The 21,048-nt window shown below is 36.7% G+C and overlaps 1 long non-coding RNA gene across 1 annotated transcript; it reads right to left on the reverse strand.

Moving 5' to 3' along the window:
* Positions 1-771: 771 nt before the first annotated feature.
* LOC120853704 lies at positions 772-20,277 on the reverse strand. Its single transcript, XR_005718825.1, has 2 exons — positions 19,586-20,277; positions 772-1,375 (listed from the first exon to the last, which is right to left on the reverse strand). It is a non-coding gene; the product is annotated as an uncharacterized LOC120853704 (long non-coding RNA).
* Positions 20,278-21,048: the final 771 nt, after the last annotated feature.

The raw sequence follows: 21,048 nt of genomic DNA on the forward strand, positions 1-21,048 counted from the left end.
GTGATCAGATCAATATCAGCAGTCATAAATCATGTTGACAGTAGGTACTGTTGATAGGTACTGTTGATATGATGTCATGAGAATGGTGCTTTACTATCTTCCTCCTCCAAACTTACAACCCTAGTCTATTTATGAGAGAAACATCAAACAAATTTCTATAGATTAGCATCCTACAAAATACCCTGCCAGAATTCCTCAAACCTGTCATAGTCATCAAAAACAAGGAAAAGTATGCAAAAATGTTACAGCCCAGAGGAGCCCCAGGAGACATGAAGACTAAATGAAATGTAGCATCATGGACGGGTCCCAGAACAGAAGTCTTACCGAGTCTAAACTGGTACTGCTCACAGCCCAACAAACCAGTACACCGAGGGATGAGTTGTTGGGGCAAGGGGTAGTGACTTTATTTGGAAAAACAGAAGACCAAGAAGATGGTGAAGTAGTGTCCCAAAGAACCGTCTTGCCTGAATTAGAATTAAGGCTTTTTTTACTAAAAGGGGAGGGGGTGTGGCTGACTGTTGCAAATTTCTGGTTACAGGAATTGTTTGCTCTTGCACCTAGGTTCTTGCATCTATGTTTGGTCACAATGTACCATAAACCTTTGGCAACACAAATGTTATTCTCCATTCTGCAGCTTTTTATCTCTATATAAATGGAAAAGAGTTATACTTTTAAAGGTCATAGCCTTGAGAATGGGCTATTCTGTATATTTCAGGCTATAGGCAATACATACATACATATATATATATAATATATATATATATATATATATTTTAACAAAAGGTGCAGAGCCAGCATGACTAAGTACAGGCCACAGAACACGAAGATTAGACCTAAAGGAATAGATCCAATCTATTCCTGGTATCTGGTCAATTTTTCAGTAAATACAAGACTATTCAAAAATGATGTCTATGAATTTAGAAAAGATACTCTTTTCTTTTTTTGAATTTATTATTCTTATTGAAGGATACTTGCTTTACAGAATTTTGCTGTTTTCTGAGGAAGGAGTAGGGCTATGATATACTAGAAAGTGAATGTTCTGCCTATCTGGCATTTTGAAGGCTGACAAAAAACAATGGATTTGGCTTGCAATGAAACCTGTCCATAGGTGTCAGATTTGTTACCCCTAATCTAGTCAGGCTCCTTCAATAATAGGGTCAGAGTCCCATCTTGAAAGGTTTACCAAAGTCACACAACTATCAGTTGCAGAGTCCAGCCCCAGAAGTCAACTTCCTTCACTTCTGGGCAGTGTTCTTTCCTCTCTAAGCCTGTGCTGTTGAGGTGATGAGCGTCAGTGAAAGTGGTAGGCGTAGTGACCAGACAGTTCATCTTTGCTCTGGATTTTAGATGTGTGTGAACAGACCAACACTGAAACCTGTTGCAAGAGAAAAGCAAAATTCAGGAAACAAAATTCTAAACATATCTATGAGAAGGGCAATTTTATCCTTTGTCAAACTTTTTTTTTAAAAAAACAAAGTACAATAATTCTTTATCTTGTCATGAAGTTCACAGTAGCTAAAATTGATGAACAAAGAATAGTAAACTTGTGGGTCTTTATTTTCTACAAGGGTAATGAGGACAGAATAAAAAAAATCTGGGGATTTAGAAAAAATCTGTAATTATTCAAATGTTACACAATGAGATATTTAAGTAGGAGTCAAAACACAGCTAATTCCTAACTTGGCCAAGCTATAATTTTCATGACTATGGATATGACAGAACCTAATGATAAAGCTAGGAAAATGTTGCTGTGGTTGAATACTTTGATGTTATTAATGCACTTTAGACGAATTGATATTCTTGTAAATGAGAAATGAGCGTAGCATATGAACATAAAATAGGTTTTACAGAAATGTTATTAATCTTTTAACATGAGCGTATTCTACATTAATCACCAGTTTGGAAATTGACTATTTTTATTTTGAAAAATTGGCTATAATTTTAAAGACCTCTAAAAGCCAACTATTGATTTTAAAAAAGGCATACTTAGTAGAAAGAAAATGTGTTTTTCTTTCCCCATCAAATCAAACCCTTGGAGTTTGACTGATTGGTCCAAGTTCCCATCTTCTTTCTGTTGTATTAAAACTTGGCAATAGTTCTGAGAATTTGCTATGGATTATCTCATTTAATTTTTAATATCAATACAACCCTCAGAGACAGAATTACAGTTTTAGGACTTCAAAGATGTGAACATGGACGATGACAGCTAGTAAGTGGCAAAATTGGGACTTCTGTACTTATCATCTATGTTCTACTGACATACTTTAGTTGTTTATAAAAATGAAAAACCGATCATATCATATCCACTTAAAACCCTGCAAAGGCTTCCCATTTCTTTTAGAAGCAAGACTTGGGAAAGTCTTTCCCTATAAATTCTTGCTACTCATCACCACCCCCCCAGAGAAGATCAGGTGGCCTTGTTGTATGTTTACATATAACAAATATCTCTAAAATAATTATCTTGTAATTTTTATTTTACAGTGCCTATCACAAATCTAATTGTATATTTGATAATTTATTCAATAGCTTTTATCCCATAGCCAGTAAACTCTTTCAGGACAGAGACCATATAGTTCATTATTGTTTCCCCAGGACTTGGAACAGTTCCAAGGACATAGCCTATGATGGAGAACATAAATGGTAAAGAACAGTCTATTTAAACAGGACAGTATAAAATTTAAATAGAGTTCCGTAGACTACTTGCCTTACTCTATAATCCATGTGGAGGACTTACTAATATAGTAAGACTTTTTTTACTATCATAATTAAATGTGTTTGGATTGAGTTCTAGAACTGAAATCTGTTCTTCATTCAATGATATGAAAAGGAGGCCTAAGTATATCAAAGTTTGTTTACACATTTTTCTATTTATTATTTTTTGGCATTATCACACCAAGAAATATCAGATTGTTGTAATCATTGCCCTTACTATTGTCTAAATTGCTAAATTGTTTTTAGTTGTTTACCTTTTTGTTATGGGAGTTTTCAAATATATGTATATGTACATATACACATATATTTTCATATATATGAATATATATTATATCATATATATGATATTATATATATATATATTTATATATATATATATATATATGAAACTTTGCAGACAATGGTCCATATAGTCAAAGCTAGGGTTTTTCCAGTAGTCATGTATGGATGTGAGTGCTGGTCCATAAACATTAATGAGGGCCACAGAATTGATGCTTTAGAATTGTGGTGCTAGAGAATCCTCTTGAGAGTCCCTTGGACTGCATGGAGATCAAACTAGTCAATCCTAAAGAAAATCAACCCTGAATATTCAGTGTAAGAACTGTTGCTGAAACTGAAACTCCATTGTTTTGGGTCCTGCTGTGAAGTGCTGACTCTTGGAAAAGACCCCGATGCTGGGAAAGATTGAAGGCAAAAGGAGATGGGTGCAACAGAGGATGAGATGGTTAGTTAGTATCGCCAACTCAATGGGCATAAATCTGAGCAAACTCTGGGAGGACAGAGGATCCTACTGTGCTGCAGTCCATGGGGTCACAAAGAGTCGGACACAACTTAGCGACTGAACAACAACATATGTATTCAAATATATACATATACTTTCAAATATATATGTATATATTTGAAAATTTCTATAATTTCCATTAAAATTCCAAACTTTTTATTATGGGACTTTTCAAATATATACATACATATTTAGTATACACACACATACACACATATGTTTTATTATGGGAATTTGAAAATTCCCATAATAAAAAGGTATACATATATATGTGTATTTATATATGTATACACACACACACATATATATATCTATATGAAGGGAGAGGAGTAAAATAAACATATATGCTAATTATATAGTTTTAGCCTTTATTATAATAATATTTGGCCATTCTGTTTCATCAATACTCCCATCCATTCCCACTTCTAAATTGTTTGAAAGCAATTCCCAGACTGATAATTCTTATTGTAAATATTTCAGTATTTTTCTCTACAAGGAAAGGATTTTTAAATCTAATACATTTATAATACCATTATAAACATTTGATATTTCTTTGATATCATGAAATCTGTTTTCAGTGTTCACATTTGCTCAACTGTCTTATAGAAATTAAAAATTATATTCCCCTTTATTTTAATTGGGTCCTAAATAAGATGCATACAGTGCAAATGGTTGGTATCTCTTTTAAAATATAGATTTCCTTTCTGTCTTCTTTATTTTAGTATTACCTAGAGTCAAATAAATCATCCTCACTTGAGAAGGAGTTTAACCAATGATATTTACCCAAAGGCAATTCTATGCCTGTATCCACCTGAAGAATTATTGGTTCTATAAAATATTAATAACTAGTGTCCCTGGTTGTCACTTGCAGCATTTTAAATTAGAATCAGATAACATGATCCTTGTCAAATTCCATATGGCACTTGTAGCCAGGATGAAGGGAGCAAGAATTTTGTGAAGAAAATAAGTTTTCCCTCTGGTAAGCTGGGTAAAATTTTTCAACCAGCTTATTGTTTTGGCTATTCCATGGTTGACAGGAAAGGCTACAGAAAGGCTAAAAGGATAATCATCACTGTCTTTTAGAGTGTCGCAGTTGATAGGATTTTAAATGTTTTCTCTACTATTGACTGAAGCAGAGTAAGAATGGGTGATGGAATAACATACAAAATGCAGAAATAAAGCCATTTAGTCCAAGAAGCTCACCAATGTGCAATATATAATCATGACTGTTTCCTCCTCTGCAGACAGAATGAAGTATTTAATGATTGGGAGAAGGCAGAATAAGACAAATGTTTTCAAGAATATTTTTAAATGAATTCACATTATAGTGATTTTGGATTTTGTGTTCTTGCTTTGTCTAGATGGCTGACATATCCCATTTTTCAAAATCTGTGTATGGCTTGGTTTGTGCTAATAAATTCCCTCATCACATCCATCCATTTGTCATGTACAGGATTGTTTATCCTTACAATTTTTGAGGGTTCCATTTACTTATTCTTGTTCCATAATGCACCGCTTTTAGTAAACAGAGAAGCTGCTACTGACTCATTACAAGTAGCTTTTCCAGTTGCTGTAAAGAGAGAATGCTTAAATTAAAAGCCATTATATCCACGAGAGCTATTTAGGGTTCCAGCTGTGACTTTAAAACAGAGCAAAGGGGTCTATCCTATATGAATATCTGATACTGAGCAATGAGTGCCGAGTTCTAGTCAGCTCATTCATTTGTGCTTAGTAATCATCCATTATGTCCTAGGTCAGTGGTTCTTTGACTTGACTGCCAATTACATTTACTTGTTAATCTTAAAACAAGGTGAAATAGCGATGCATGATTTTCTTGCTCCAGAGAGTCTGGTTTAATTGTCCTGGATTGGACCTGGGCATCTATCTGTTTAAAAGCTCCCTGTGTGTTTCCAATGTAGAGCAAGTCTGAGCATTCTTCTAGATAGCAGATACAGGGCAAACCGGGAAGATGATAAGGAAACATGTTCTGGAGTGAAAAAGGAGGACCATAAACAAATGGCTTAGACAAATTCACGACCATAATAGATTCATTTAATGCTCAGTTCAACAAAAAGGTAGAAATACAGGGAAAGTGTAGAGAGGTACCAAGGGGGAGTTACTTCAGATCAAGTAGTCAAGGGAAAATCTTTTGGGGTCAGATGAGAATTGAATAGAAAGTTGAATGAGTTTATTATGCTCCAGAGGAGTGGAGAAGGAAAGTTAATTCTTTAAAGATGAGCCAAAATATGTCAATATCCATTTTAGTGTTAAGAGCTTTATTTTTTTCCCAGAAAGTTAAGACTCAGGACTCAACATTTTGATAGTTTAAAATTTTTTTGACATTTACCTTATACCTGGCACTGTGCTTGGCACTGGGGGTACAAAGATGAATAAAGCACAAGAAATTTTTAATATACTGCCTCACAAATGAACATATTTGATGTAACATGGACTGTACTGAAATGGAGGTAATTTTAGGAGGGAGCTTGTGACCCACCAGTGGGTTTCAGGTTCCCTTTAACATCTTCAAGGGACTACTCTCTCAGCCTGTTTTCTGCTTAGCATTTCTTACCTTAATTTTGACTTTTGCCTTGACAATTTAGAAAGCTGGCTTTAAATGAAAAAGCTGCCTTTTGTTAAGCAATTGCGCTGACCTTTGGATAGAATTGATCAGTTGAGTCATTTAGCATAAGACCATTTGCTTCTCTGCTAGGGACAGTAGTGATTCAAAATGAATAAAATGTAGTTAACTATTTGGATAAATTTAAGGAAAAGCCAGTGAAACAGAAAAGAACATAGTCAATCACAATGCAAAATTATAAGTGCTATACTAAGGTGTGCAAACAGCGTGTGGTTGAGTGGAGGAGCGGGTGAGGAACTCACACTGATCATAAACCTTGCTGCTGAGATCCAGGTACCTCAGGGGGCTAGTGCTGACTCCATTCATATTTACTCTACAAGACTGGTGTGACCAAAATAAAGTGGGTTTTGATAGCGCCTCACCATCAGGGTGATTAATTCGATCATTAGTCCATTATTTAAGAACATCTTGGGAGACAGTTAAAAGAATGTTTATCCTTCCATAATCAGTGTATTCGTTATGACTTTCTTTTTCAGTGGTTTTTATCTTTTTGCTCTACTTTACTTTCACTTCAGAAGCAATTCTAGGTGATTTTTAATGGCCCATCAACACCCCAAGGTAACATTTTGTGATTGGGTTTTACAGAAACCATGAATAGGACTTAACAGAGAAATAAGTACAGATGAAAACAGAAGCCGAATAATAATAGTAATTTCACAAAACTTTTCCACCTGGTAACTTAAAACATCTTGTGAAATACAAATAAGGATGCTGAGAATTCCCAGTGGGAAGGTGACAACAATCATAGCTTCCCTTTAGAGAGGGAATTTTCCCCGAGAATCTCTGTGGAAGAGAAAAGTGAGGTGATATAATTGTTTTATAGTGCCTCTAAAAATATCCTTGAGGAAAGAGTTTCCTTGTGCTAAACCAAATTTTCTACACAGTAACTGTTGGTTATGGATACTTTCATTACTTGTAACAGTAGTAAACCTTCAATAAGTATCTGTTATTATCAACATCATTCAGCCTTTGGTTCAGTGGGAAATCTCCAGACTGGATCTCAACTGTGTATACCAGAAGCTTTCCCTTTTTTACATAGAGTTATTCTACATTTTCTATTTGATCCCATTCTTCTATAAATTGACTTTACCCTACTAAACTGGAAGATTGATGTGGGCAGGGAACTCTATCCTAACACACAGGTTGGTCTTAAGAACATAGTATTCAGTTCAGTTCAGTTCGGTCGCTCAGTCGTGCCCGACTCTTTGCGACCCCATATTGTTTACACCTTAACTGAGGTATCACTGAGATACAGGAGCTGTGCATATTGAAGGAGTACAGCTTGATGTTTTGATATATGTATTCACGGTGAAATGACTGCTCTGACCAAGCTGCAACCTCACATGGTGACCATTTCCTTCCTCCTTGCCTCCCACTTTCCCTTCCTCCCTCCCTCCATTTCTCTGTCTCTCTATCTCACCCTCTCTTTCTTTTTGTGCTAAGGAAACTTAAAACCTACCCTCCTAGAAAATATCAAGAATGCCAGATGGTTGGAGCCATCAAATTTTCTGTGATCGTCTCTCATCTCCCCTAGGTAAAAGACAATATGTTTATTCTTTCAGTGCCTCCATGAAAAGCCATTGTAGTATTCTGCAGTTTGTATGTTTGTTGTTTATATCTGCCTTCCTCATGAGATTATAAATCACGTAAAGACAGAGGCCATGGAGTTTCATGTCTTTTTCCTCTGGGCCTAGGAAAATTTGTAGCCACAAACTGGAGACCCAAGAGATGCACACATCATGGAATTTAATCATTACGTTTTCCTGGTCAGTATTCAAAATCTGTCTTCTGGGACAACAATTTCTTGACATAGAGAACATTATGTAGTTTGTTGGTATTTTCTTCGTTTTGAGAACTAAATCTTATTATGTACTCAGAATTTCTTTATCTTATTTTTTCCATGTCAAGAAAATTTTCCATCTTGTTCTGATTATTACTTGAATCAAAATCTGTAATTTTTTTCTGTGAAATGAGTGAATCTCAATCTTGCTTTTTTATTTGATGCATGATTAAATTACGGTTTTGTTTATTTTAAAGGAGATTAAAAGTAAGAAGCATGATGAAAGCAATGGAGATTTTGTGGCAAAATATTTTCTAGAGATGTTTCATCAGGGAGTAAAACAAGCAAATAATGTATTTCTCCCTAGACTTCAAATGCTAAATGCCTTATGTTCTAGTGATCAGTAATGTGACCATAAAGTCAAGCTTTTACCTTTCCCTGTAGTGGGATGGACTCCAAGAATTTACTTTCAAACATGAATACCATAACAAAAGTCTTAGATTCAATAAGCAATCGACATTTGCAGAAGTGGAAGCAAGGCTACAATTCATCCATTTATTTATCAAGGACACAATATGCACTCAGATGAGTTTGTTAGAAACTTCCTGCCTTTGAATATCACTGGGGTACATTTTCACTTATAATGCTTTACCATGTCAGAAAGAAAAACAACACTCAGCCTGCAGAATTTTCAACTTGTTCTTTTCTCTGTTTTGGCTTCTCTTCTCTCAGTTTTGACTTCCCTTCTCTCACTGCATTCTGGACTTATTTTTCAGGATTTGTTTTAAGGCTCTTTTCTTCCAGAAAGACGTTGAAGACCCTGAAGTCTAGTTTTCTGTAGCAGACACTATGGGTGCTCAACACACTCGCCCCCCCTACATTTCTGTATATAGAGACCTCAAAGAAGAATACTTACACACCCTCTTTTCCCCTGCAGCTATAAGTGACCATGTGATAGAGTGGGGACCAATGAACCAAAGAGGAAAGTCCCGCTAAGAGAAGCAGTTTGCCTTCTCTTCCCCATCCTCTTCCTCCTTGGAATGTGCAAATGATCTTGTAGGTCCAGAAAACACACTGTGACCCTGAAGAATCCAGCCACACACTAAAGATGGCCGAGCTGACATACAGAAGGAGACTAGTTCCTTTACAACATTGTTTAACAAATACACTAGCCCTGGACCATCTCCTTTTGGATTTTATTTTTTTTTTCCTGTGAGAGGAAAATGAATTACTTAAAGAGCAATAATTTTTCATTTTTTGCTATTCACATTATAATGCATTTAACTAGTATAATCCGTTCATCCATTCCAGACTGAGTTGAATTCAGAATTCAACTTTCTCTACTTGTAGGATTTGGAAAAAGTCCAGTAGATTAGATAACCCCCTTCTCTCCTTCCTCTTTCTTCCTTATTTCCCTCCAATTCAAAGTCTACTATTAGCTTCACCATTAGATTTAATGTAATACATTTCTCTGAATTTCTTCTCTTGAATAAGTGTTATGGATTTTAAATGACTAGCTCTGATAGAGTGCCTGATGAAATATGGACAGAGGTTCATGACATTGTATAGGAGACAGGAATCAAGACCATCCCCAAGAAAAAGAAATGCAAACAAGCAAAATGGCTGTCTGAGGAGACCTTACAAATAGCTGTGAAAATAAGGGAAGCAAAAAGCAAAGGAGAAAAGGAAAGATATACCCATTTGAATGCAGAGTTCCAAAGAATAGCAAGAAGAGATAAGAAAGCCTTCCTCAGTGGTCAATGCAAAGAAATACAGGAAAACAATAGAATGAGAAAGACTAGAGTTCTCTTCAAGAAAATAGAGATACCAAGGGAATATTTCATGCAAAGATGGGCTCAACAAAGGCCAGAAATGGTAGGGACCTAACAGAAGCAGAAGACATTAAGAAGAGGTGGCAAGAATACACAGAAGAACTGTACAAAAAAGATCTTCACAACCCAGATAATCACGATGGTGTGATCACTCACCTAGAGCCAGATATCCTGGAATGTGAAGTCAAGCGGGCCTTAGGAAGCATCATTATGAACAAAGTTAGTGCAGGTGATGGAATTCCAACTGAGCTACTGCAAATCCTGAAAGATGATGCTGTGAAAGTGCTGCACTCAATATGCCAGCAAATTTGGAAAACTCAGCAGTGGCCACAGGACTGGAAAAGATCAGTTTTCATCCCAATCCCAAAGAAAGGCAATGCCAAAAAATGCTCAAACTACCACACAATTGCACTCATCTCACATGCTAGTAAAGTGATGCTTAAAATTCTCCAAGCCAGGCTTCAGCAATATGTGAACCATGAACTTCCAGATGTTCAAGCTGGTTTTAGAAAAGGCAGAGGAACCAGAGATCAAATTGCCAACATCCGCTGAGTCATGGAAAAAGCAAGAGAGTTCCAGAAAAACATCTATTTCTGCTTTATTGACTATGCCAAAGCCTTTGACTGTGTGGATCACAATAAACTATGGAAAATTCTGAAAGAGATGGGAATACCAGGCCACCTGACCTGCCTCTTGAGAAACCTGTATGCAGGTCAGGAAGCAATAGTTAGAACTGGACCTGGAACAACAGACTGGTTCCAAATAGGAAAAGGAGTACGTCAAGGCTGTATATTATCACCCTGCTTATTTAACTTCTATGCAGAGCACATCATGAGAAATGCTGGGCTGGAAGAAGCACAAGCTGGAATCAAGATTGGTGGGAGAAATATCAATAACCTCAGATATGCAGATGACGCCACCCTTATGGCAGAAAGTGAAGAGGAACTAAAAAGCTTCTTGATGAAAGTGAAAGAGGAGAGTGAAAAAGTTGGCTTAAAGCTCAACATTTGGAAAACTAAGATCATGACATCTGGTCCCATCACTTAATGGCAAATAGATGAGGAAACATTGAAAACAATGGCTGAGTTTATTTTTCTGGGCTCCAAAATCACTGCAGATGGTGATTGCAGCCATGAAATTAAAAGACACTTACTCCTTGGAAGGAAAGTTGTGACCAACCTAGACAGCATATAAAAAAGCAGAGACATTACTTTGCCAGCAAAGATCCGTCTAGTCAAGGCTATGGTTTTTCTAGTGGTCATGTATGATGTGAGAGTTGGACTGTGAAGAAAGCTGAGTGCCGAAGAATTGATGCTTTTGAACTGTGGTGTTGGAGAAGACTCTTGAGAGTGCCTTGGACTGCTACAAGATCCAACTAGTCCATCCTAAAGGAGATCAGTCCTGGGTGTTCATTGGAAGGACTGATGTTGAAGCTGAAACTCCAATACTTTGGCCACCTGATGCGAAGAGCTGTCTCATTTGAAAAGACTCTGATGCTGGGAAAGATTGAGGGCAGGAGGAGAAGGGGACAACAGAGGATGAGATTGTTGGATGGCATCACCAACTTGATGGACGTGGGTTTGGGTGGACTCTGGGAGTTGTTGATGGACAGGGAGGCCTGGCATGCTGCAGTCCATATGGTCACAAAGGGTCGGACAAAACTGAGCGACTGAACTGAACTGAATTATTATGTATGATAATATTTTCATGAAGCCTTGTGCAATCTTCAAAAAATGTATATTTACCATCTGTATGGCTTTTTGGTGGGTTTTATGTCATAAGAGAAAAATGAATCTCCAAGACTTTAAATGTCTCACAGAAGAATAAGTATATGAACATGCATATTTTCAAAATACTCTTTGTTTATAGCTACTGCATATTCTTTGGTTTTCTCTGAAGATGATAAGTTAATATAAGTTGAATATTTGTCCAAATAACAATGAATCTTTGCATGTAGAATACATATTTCAAGGAACATGGCTCAGATTCTAGTTCTATTCTAATAAGAACTTGAATCAACTCAAATTGTTGTTTCAACTTCTAATTTCTAAACATGAATAGAAATATTTCACTTAGTCTTTTCAGTAGGTTGTAGAGAGAATCCATCAAGATATTAAGTTGAAATAATACAATGTACTTGGTAAAGGCAAGATATAATGCTATTAATTATTAACAAAATTCTAAAGTGTGAATACTAGAATTGTTTCAAACCAGGTGTATTCGCTAAGTATAAAGAGAAATTTACTGTTTTTTCTACATCTTCTTTTTTATTTGGCTGGATCATACCAGTGAAGACATTAAAGAGTAAAGAAAAACCTACTTGTTTTCCTAACCCCATTTCCAACTCCATTTGGGGGGTGATTTTCATCCTAAAAATCAGTCTGTGTACTGATGTGTGAAATTGATGAAGAATGGTGAAAATATTAGCATATTTCTTTCCAGGCTGTGATTAGGCTAAGAAAGCCTACTTCTTATGGATTCTCAAGCTCCCAAGAAAGTTGTTGGAAATGACGTGTTCTGGGGAGGGAAAGTCTCTACAAAAAGAATGCATTGAACATAATCATTCTTTTAAAAAAAGAGAAGCAAGAATATCAGTCCAAAAGCAATGGAATTGGTCATAATCATATGAAGGAGCCCAAATACCAAGACAAAAGCTTTCTACTGCCTCAGTGATTCATTCTAGCAAGAGCTATGGGAGACAAAAACAAGTCAGGAGGTGGCAGTACCCCCAGTTCAAGTTTTGCTAAGTGGACTATAAAAGAGAAAAACATTCAACATGGAAGTTCTACATGTGGACCCAAATGCACATACATATTAGTAATTCTTTGAAAATAGGGAAAGCTATCTTGTACCTGACTGAGAACACCGTTAACACTGGAAAAGAATTTAATTTTCTCTTATAATGTATTTCAAAGTCTCATGGTATGTCTTAAAATATCTGCTTTTATATAAAATCTGTCTGCCTGAAGTAACCTTCTCTACGTTATGAATAGTTATATTCTGGGTTTCAGTTTTTTTCCATTGGTCAAGCTTATTTTTGTATTAAATATACATGAACATTTTAGAATGTGTCCTTCTTAGATTATCTAGCTGTGCTTTGCTGCTGCTGCTGCTGCTAAGTTGCCTCAGTCATGTCCGACTCTGTGCGACCCTGTAGATGGCAGCCCACCAGGCTCCCCCGTCCCTGGGATTCTCCAGGCAAGAACACTGGAGTGGGTTACCATTGCTTTCTCCAGTGCATGAAAGTGAAAAGTGAAAGTGAAGTCACTCAGTCGTGTCGGACACGACTGAGCCTACCTTATAGGAGAATATATTTAACTGGGTCATCTCCATAAGCAGTTACATTTTATACATGTATCTTTTAAAATTGTAATATTCATAAAGAGTACTTTATATTTCTATTTGTAACTTAAGTATGCCATTTATTAATTAAATTAAGCTCCACCCATTTCATACTACTGCACCTGGTGGGAAGCCCCCACTCGTACTGGTACCTCCCCAAAGCTACTTCTGCTTCTGGGGGCCAAGCCCTTACACCTGCAAGCCCATGGCAATCAGAACCCAAACACAACAGGAGGGTGCATGACAGCCCACACAGGGGATACCCCTGGAGCACCTAGCTCTCATGATCAAGAGTGTACACTCCTGGGCCCCACAGAACACCTTCTACATAAGGCCACTCTTTCAACACTGGGAGATGAAGCTGATATATCTAAGACATGAAACGAACACAATGTGTCAGGCAAAAAGAGAAGACAGAGGAACACCTTCTAAACAAAAAACCAAGACAAAACCCCAGAAAGAACTAAACAAAACAGAGATAGGCAATTTACCAGACAAAGAGTTCCAAGTAATGGTCATAAAGATCATTGTACTCAGGAGAAGAAAAAATATACTCAGTGAGAACTTCAACAAAGAGATGGGGGGAAAAAATCAATCAGAACTGAAGAATACAATAATTGAAATGAAAAACACACTGGAGGTCATCTACAGGAGATTAGAGGATGCAGAAGAACAGATCAGCATGTTGGAAGACAGGGTAGTAGAAATCACCTAAATGGAAGAGCAACAAGAAAAAAAAAAAAAGGTACTTTAAAAGACCTCTGGTAAATTAAGCATGCTAACATTTTCATTATAGGAGTCTCAGAAGGAGAAGAGGGAGAGAAAAGGACGGAAAATCTATTTGAAGAAATAGTGGCTGAAAACTTTCCTAACTTGGTGAAGAAAACAGACGTAGAAGTCCAGAAAGTGCAGACAGTTACAGACAACATGAACTTCAAAAGATCCACATCAATACATATAATTAAAATGTCAAAAGTTTTTTTTTTTTAAGAGAGAATCTTAAAAGATAAGAGGAAAGGGAACCTTTATAAAACTATTAGCTAATTTCTCAGCAAAAAGTGTACAGGACAGAAAAGACTGACTCAATACACTCAAAGTGTTAAAAGGAAAAAACTTATAGCCAAGAATACACAGCAAGGTTATCATTTCAAACTGAAGGAAAAATAAAATGTTTCTCAGACAAGAAAAAACTAAAGGAGTTCATCACTACTAAATTGGTCATGCAAGAAATATTAAAGGGATTTCTTTTAATGGAAAAGAAAAAGATATAACTAGAAACAAAATTTTGAAAGAAAAAAATCTCACTGGTAAAGGTAAACACATAGTAAAGGTAAAGGGTCAACCACTTTAAAGCTAGTATGAAAGTTAAAGGTCAAAAGTAGTAAAATAATATATGTTTAAAATAATTAATTAAGTAATACACAAATAAAAAGATATAAAATATGGCATCAAAAACAAAATGTTGGGGGGAGAAAAATGTAGTGTTTTTAGAATGTGCTCAAACTTAAGTGATTTTCAACATAAAATAGACTGCTATACACATAGACTGCTATATATGAAACTTATGCTAACCTCAGATCAAAAAATCTGTAGCAGATCTATAAAATAGAAAGAGAAAATTGTACAAATGTGACACTAAATAAAATCATCAAATCACAAGGGAAGAGAACAAAAGAAGAGGAAAAAAAAAAACAAAAGAACTACACAATCAGGAAACAACAACGTTAGCAATTAATAATCATTAATTATTTTAATGTAAGTAGACTAAATGCCCAAATCAGAAGACATAGAATGATGGTATAGAAAAAAAATCCATAAATATGCTGTCCTATGAGACTCACTTCAGATTTGTTCCCTGGTGGCTCAGATGGTGAAGAATTCACCTGCAATGCAAGAGACTTTTACACCTAAAGGAACTAGAAAAAAAATAACAGCCTAAAATTAGTAAGAGGAAGGAAATAACAGCCCTGACTAGAAATAAATGAAGGGGAGACTGAGAAAATAATAGAAAAGATCAATGACAATACAACGAGTTTCTTTGAAAGCTAAACAAAATGATAAACTTTTAGGCAGGTTCATCAAGAAAGAAAGGAGGGACCAAAGAAATAAATCAGAAACAAAAGAAATTACAATCAACACCACAGAGATGTAAAGGATCATAAGAGATTACTGCAAGCCATTATATGCCTACAAATTGGACAACCTAGAAGAAATGGACAAATTTTTAGAAACATACAGCCTACCAAGACTGTCTAGTCAAGGCTATGGTTTTTCCAGTGGTCATGTATGGATGTGAGAGTTGGACTATGAAGAAAGCTGAGTGCCGAAGAATTGATGCTTTTGAACTATGGTGCTGGAGAAGACTCTTGTGAGTCCCTTGGACTGCAAGGAGATCCAACCAGTCCATCCTAAAGGAGATCGGTCCTGGGTGTTCATTGGAAGGAATGATGCTGAGGCTGAAACTCCAATACTTTGGCCACCTCATGGGAAGAGTTGACTCATTGGAAAAGACCCTGATGCTGGGAGGGATTGGGGGCAGGAGGAGAAGGGGACGACAGAGGATGCGATTGTTGGATGGCATCACCGACTCGATGCACATGAGTTTGGGTGAACTCCAGGAGTTGGTGATGGACAGGGAGGCCTGGCATGCTGTGATTCACAGGGTCACAAAGAGTCAGACACAACTGAGCAACTGAACTGAACTGACTGACTGACCAAGACTTAGAAGAAACAGACAATTTGAACAGACCAATCACTAGAAGTGAAGTCGAATTTGTAATAAAAAAAACCCAAAACTCCCATCAACAAAAGTCAAGGATCAAATGCCTTTACAGAGAATTCTACCAAACATTTAAAGAGAGTTAATACAAGCTACACAGACAAACAGAAAGATATACCATCCTCATGATATGAATGGATAAAGATGAAATATACATATGTATATAATGGATAAAGATGTGATATATATATTATTGGACAACCAATAAGTGGAATATTATTAAGCCAAAAGTGAAATCTTACCTTTTTAGATAATATGAATGGATCTAGAAGCTATTATGCTAAATGAAATGTCAGACAAATGTCATATATGATCTCACTTATATGTGGAATTTACAAAGCAAAATAAAAACCAAAATGAAAACAGACTCATAGATACAAAATCAAACAGGTAGTTGCCAGAGGAAGAGGGTGGGGAGATAAGGTAAGTGAATGGTACAAATCTTCGGTTATGAAATAAATAAGTAATTGGGGTATAATATTGGAGAAGCCTGGTAGGCTGCAGTCCATGCTGTCGCTAAGAGTCAGGCACGACTGAGCGACTTTACTTTCACTTTTCACTTTCATGCATTGGAGAAGGCAATGGCAACCCACTCCAGTGTTCTTGCCTGGAGAATCCCCGGGACGGGGGAGCCTGGTGGGCTGCCGTCTATGGGGTCGCACAGAGTCAGACATGACTGAAGCGACTTAGCAGCAGCAGCATACAACATAAGGAATGTATATATTGCAATAATTCTACATGGTAACATGTTTACTAGACTTATTGTGATAATCATTTCATAATGTATGCAAATGTCAAATCAGTACATAATACATTTGAAAGTAGCATAATATTGAACATCAATTATATGTCACTAATAAAAAATGGAACTACGTTTCATAAAGCTGTGCTGCTGCTGCTAAGTCGCTTCAGTTGTGTCCCACTCTGTACGACCCCAGAGACAGCAGCCCGCCAGGCATCCCCGTCCCTGGGATTCTCCAGGCAAGAACACTGGAGTGGCTTGCCATTTCCTTCTTCAGTGCATGAAAGTGAAAAGTGAAAGTAAAGTCGCTCAGTCGTGCCTGACTCTTAGCGACCCCATGGACTGCAGCCCACCAGGCTCCTCAGTCCATGGGATTTGCCAGGCAAGAGCACTGGGGTGGGGTGCCATTGCCTTCTCCTCATAAGGCTATAGTTGCCATAGATACTGATTCCTTTGGTGGATCTGGGAAAAATCAATTTAAACTCTTCTGGGAAGGGTTCATTATTCTAGATTTCATTAAGGACATTTTGTGATTCATGTCAAGAGGTCAAAACATCAACAGTATGAGGAGTTTGGAAGAAGTTGATTTCCCCCTCACTCTGAGGGGTTCAAGACTTTGGTGGAGGAAGTAACTGCAGATGTGGTGGAAATAGCAAGAGAACTAGAATTAGCAGCAGAACGGGAAACTGTGACTAAATTGTTGCAATCTCAAAATAAAACTTAATGGACGAGGAGTTGTTCCTTATAAAAAAATGGTTTCTTGAGATGGAAACTACTGCTGGTTCATTGAAATGACAACCAAAGATTTAGACAATTACATAATGTGACTGATAAGGCAACAGCAGGGTTTGAAGAGATTTAGTTCAATTTTGAAAGAAGTTCTGTGTGTAAAATGCTGCCAAACAGCATTGCATGTTACACAGATATTGTTCCTGAAGAATCATCAATGCAGCAAATTTGTCTTATTTTTTAAAATGGCCACAACCATTGCAAACTTTAGCAACCTCCACCCCGCTCAGTCAACAGCCATGAACATGGAGGCAGAACTCTTTACCAGCAAAAAGGTGATGATTGGCTGGTGCTCAGATAATGGTTAGCATTTTTTAGCAATAAAATATTTTAAAATTAAGGTATGTACATTTTTCAGACATTATGCTATAGTAGACTCCAGTATAATGTAAACAGGGCTTCCCTGGTGACTCAGCAGTCAAGAATCCAGGAGACGCAAGAGACATGGGTTCATTCCCTGGGTGGGGAAGATCCCCTTGAGGAGGGCATGGCAACCCACTCCAGTATTCTTTCCTGAGAAATCCCATGGACAGAAGAGTCTGGCAGGTTGCAGTCCATGGGGTTGCAAAGAGTCTGAAATGACTGCTATTGAGCACACATGCATACACACGCGCACGCACACACACACACACACACACACACACAGACACACACAGTTATATGTGCTATGAAAGCAAAGAAAAAATGTGGGTGACTGGCTTTATTGCTATATTTGCTTTATTGAGGTGGTCTGGAATAGAACCTCCAATATTTCCAAGATATGCCTATAATTGATCACTGGTTCTTAACAAATTGACCAGATTCAGTTGGCTATTAAAATGGTGAGTTTTTTCACCAATGTAGTCAATTATTTTTCTTCCTGAAGTGACTTGGGATAGTTGTGTTTAATTTTTGTGATTAATGTGAAGGCTGGACTTGGATTTAGGAAAGTATATGTGTGTGTGTGTGTGTGTGTAGCATATGTATGTAGCATACATATCTATTTGGTAAACTAGAAGAAAAACGTTTTGACTTTAAGAATAGTGAATCAAAAATGAATTACACATTGTGCTTTTTTGGCAACTTTTGATCTCTTGAGCTATTCTTGGTGGCAATGAAGTTTAACCAATAATGTCAAAGCCTGGCTTCCAAAGCCCCTTTTAGAGTGACTGATTCACATGTTTGTGATTGCATCTCTGTTTATGCAATGAAATATTTTTGGTTGTTGGTCTCTTTTAAAAATTTCTAAAATAGAATTTTATCCTATTTACTTACTTTCTTGAAGGTAGAACTAAATAGTCAGGGTTTTTTTTTCATTAGCATGCACACAAAATTAAATAACTTCATATATTAATAGCTTTTCCACTTAAGAATTAGTTATTCAACTTATTGTAGGTGTTTGGCCCTTGGCAAGATTCTTTTTGTTATAAATAAGACCTGATATTTGCTCTTGAAGAACTTGTTGTTTAGTTGGGAAACAGACACCTAAATGGTTGACCATAATATACAATAATGGGCTTCCCTGGTGACTCAGATGGTAAAGAATCCACCTGCAATGTGGGAGATTCAATCCCTGGGTTGGAAAGATCCCCTGGAGGAGGGCATGGCAACTCACTCCAGTATTTTTGCCTGAAGAATCCCCATGGACAGAGGAGCCTGGAGGGCTACAGTCCATGAGGTCACAAAGACTCGAGCACAACTGAGCGACTAAACACAGTATACAGTAAGAAGTGTTTTAAAGGACAGCAGAGAAGTCTCTGTAATTTGGAAGAGATGAGGGTAGAATGAGGGTAATTAAATTGACAGAGCTTCACACAGCCATGTGGGTGAAAGCCTTCTGGTCAATGGCAGGTGAAAGAGAATATTGATCTTGGCAGGGAAGCTGCAGTGAATTCTGATGATCTTGCTGAGAATCATAATTTCATAGCTCAGTGAGATTAGTATAACAGGGGAGTTTGAAGATACATATATAAATCTTTAGAAGAAAGAAGTTATACATATTTGAAGATAGTAGATGGGTAATAAAAGGACTTCTAAGCAGATTGTAACATTTTCTGCAGACTATTGAACTTTTCCCTATCCACATTGAGGGGATTTTTTTTCCCAAATATACCATCACATCTAATCTTTATAAAACATGGACAAACCTCTGCAGAAGATCAGCAGTTGCTCCACCACTTCCTTGAAGACAAGTACATGTATACTTACTTTTGTTGACAGCATTGCAGACAAGTCCCTGTGCCTCATTCCATCCTACTTCCTCAGTTCACATCCTTTCAACAGTGGAGCTGGCCAGGAATGGGCTTAAGTTTACTCTCCATACTATTTACATCCTATTTACATCCTATTTACATATAAAGGCTTTTCTCCTGCATGGAGTCAGTTCTTCTGCGAGTATGATTTTTCAACTTCAACTGCTTCAGCGCTAGCTGGGCCTTTCCTTTGAAGCTTTCTCTCTTCATATGCATTCTCAGCATATTTCCCTGCTTATGTATTATTCCAGCTGCAAATTCATTCCAGCTACAAATTCATACAGCTGTGTCCTGTGGAAACATGTGGTCACAAAACTGAAACCCAAACAGATACAAAGATAGAATACATTAAAAAAATTTCAACTCACAGCCAATTTTCAGAAAATTGACCTTAATAGAACATCAGGCTTCCATTGGGTATTCAAATAATTGGAGCAAAACCTAGTATTATGCAGAGGTTTATCATAAAGAATGCCAACCATCAAGTTAGGTCCCTGAATGATAAGAGCTTCATACAAGAATACATTGTAGTGGTATGATTAAATTATTGTCATTCAATGTATTTCCTGACACCAACATGAAAACAGACTATTCCTATGCAGTGGGGAACTAATTTATTTTGCTCATTGATAGGACAGACCAGTATTTATCTTCATGGATCTGTACTGAATAGTAAGTTATTGTAAAAAAAATTTTAATGCCACTATAGCAAAGAAACACTCCAAGTTAAAGAGAAAATGCCCTGCACCAAAATCATTCTATCTATGGAGCCACTGTTTGTAGAAAGACCAGGAAAGTGATCCTTAAAGTTAGGGTCCTAGTCAAGGATCACACTTGTTTTGGACACTGTATGCCCATGAGAGCATCTTTGGGTGGATATCTCATAGTAACAAGTATGATCATAATCATTGTTAATTCTCAAAACTGATTAAAATGTGTGTGTCATATGAATCATTGTGGAGATGTCACATATTTAAACCAAATCAAATAAAGCACTATTAAAATTTGTTTGAAGTTAGGACATTTTTAGAATCAATAAACCACTTTAAGACTTCTAAAATGCTAAAATGATGTATGTTCATTATATAAATACATGCTCACTATGAACTCTGTCTATAGAATAAAATTTAGTTATTTTTGATTTTTTACCTTTTGCCTGGTGGCTTTGGTTTAATATTCTTCAAGAGGGAGATGTGAAAAATAACATAAACCAATGACCTTCTGGAGTTAGAATGGTTGAATGTTTTGACTGTGGCTTCCATTGTTATCTTAAGTAATTGGATCAAGAAGTGTCTCTTAAAACAATGTATATCAAGCAACATGGAGCTTATATGGATCAAGGAATTTCATCTCTTGTGTCGATGAATAGAAGTTATTTATAAGGAATAGGGTAAAAGAAAAACCTACATGCTCCTAGTG

The sequence above is a fragment of the Oryx dammah genome, unplaced genomic scaffold (assembly GCF_014754425.2).
Source record: "Oryx dammah isolate SB20612 unplaced genomic scaffold, SCBI_Odam_1.1 HiC_scaffold_2, whole genome shotgun sequence".
In the NCBI taxonomy this organism is placed as follows: domain Eukaryota; kingdom Metazoa; phylum Chordata; class Mammalia; order Artiodactyla; family Bovidae; genus Oryx; species Oryx dammah.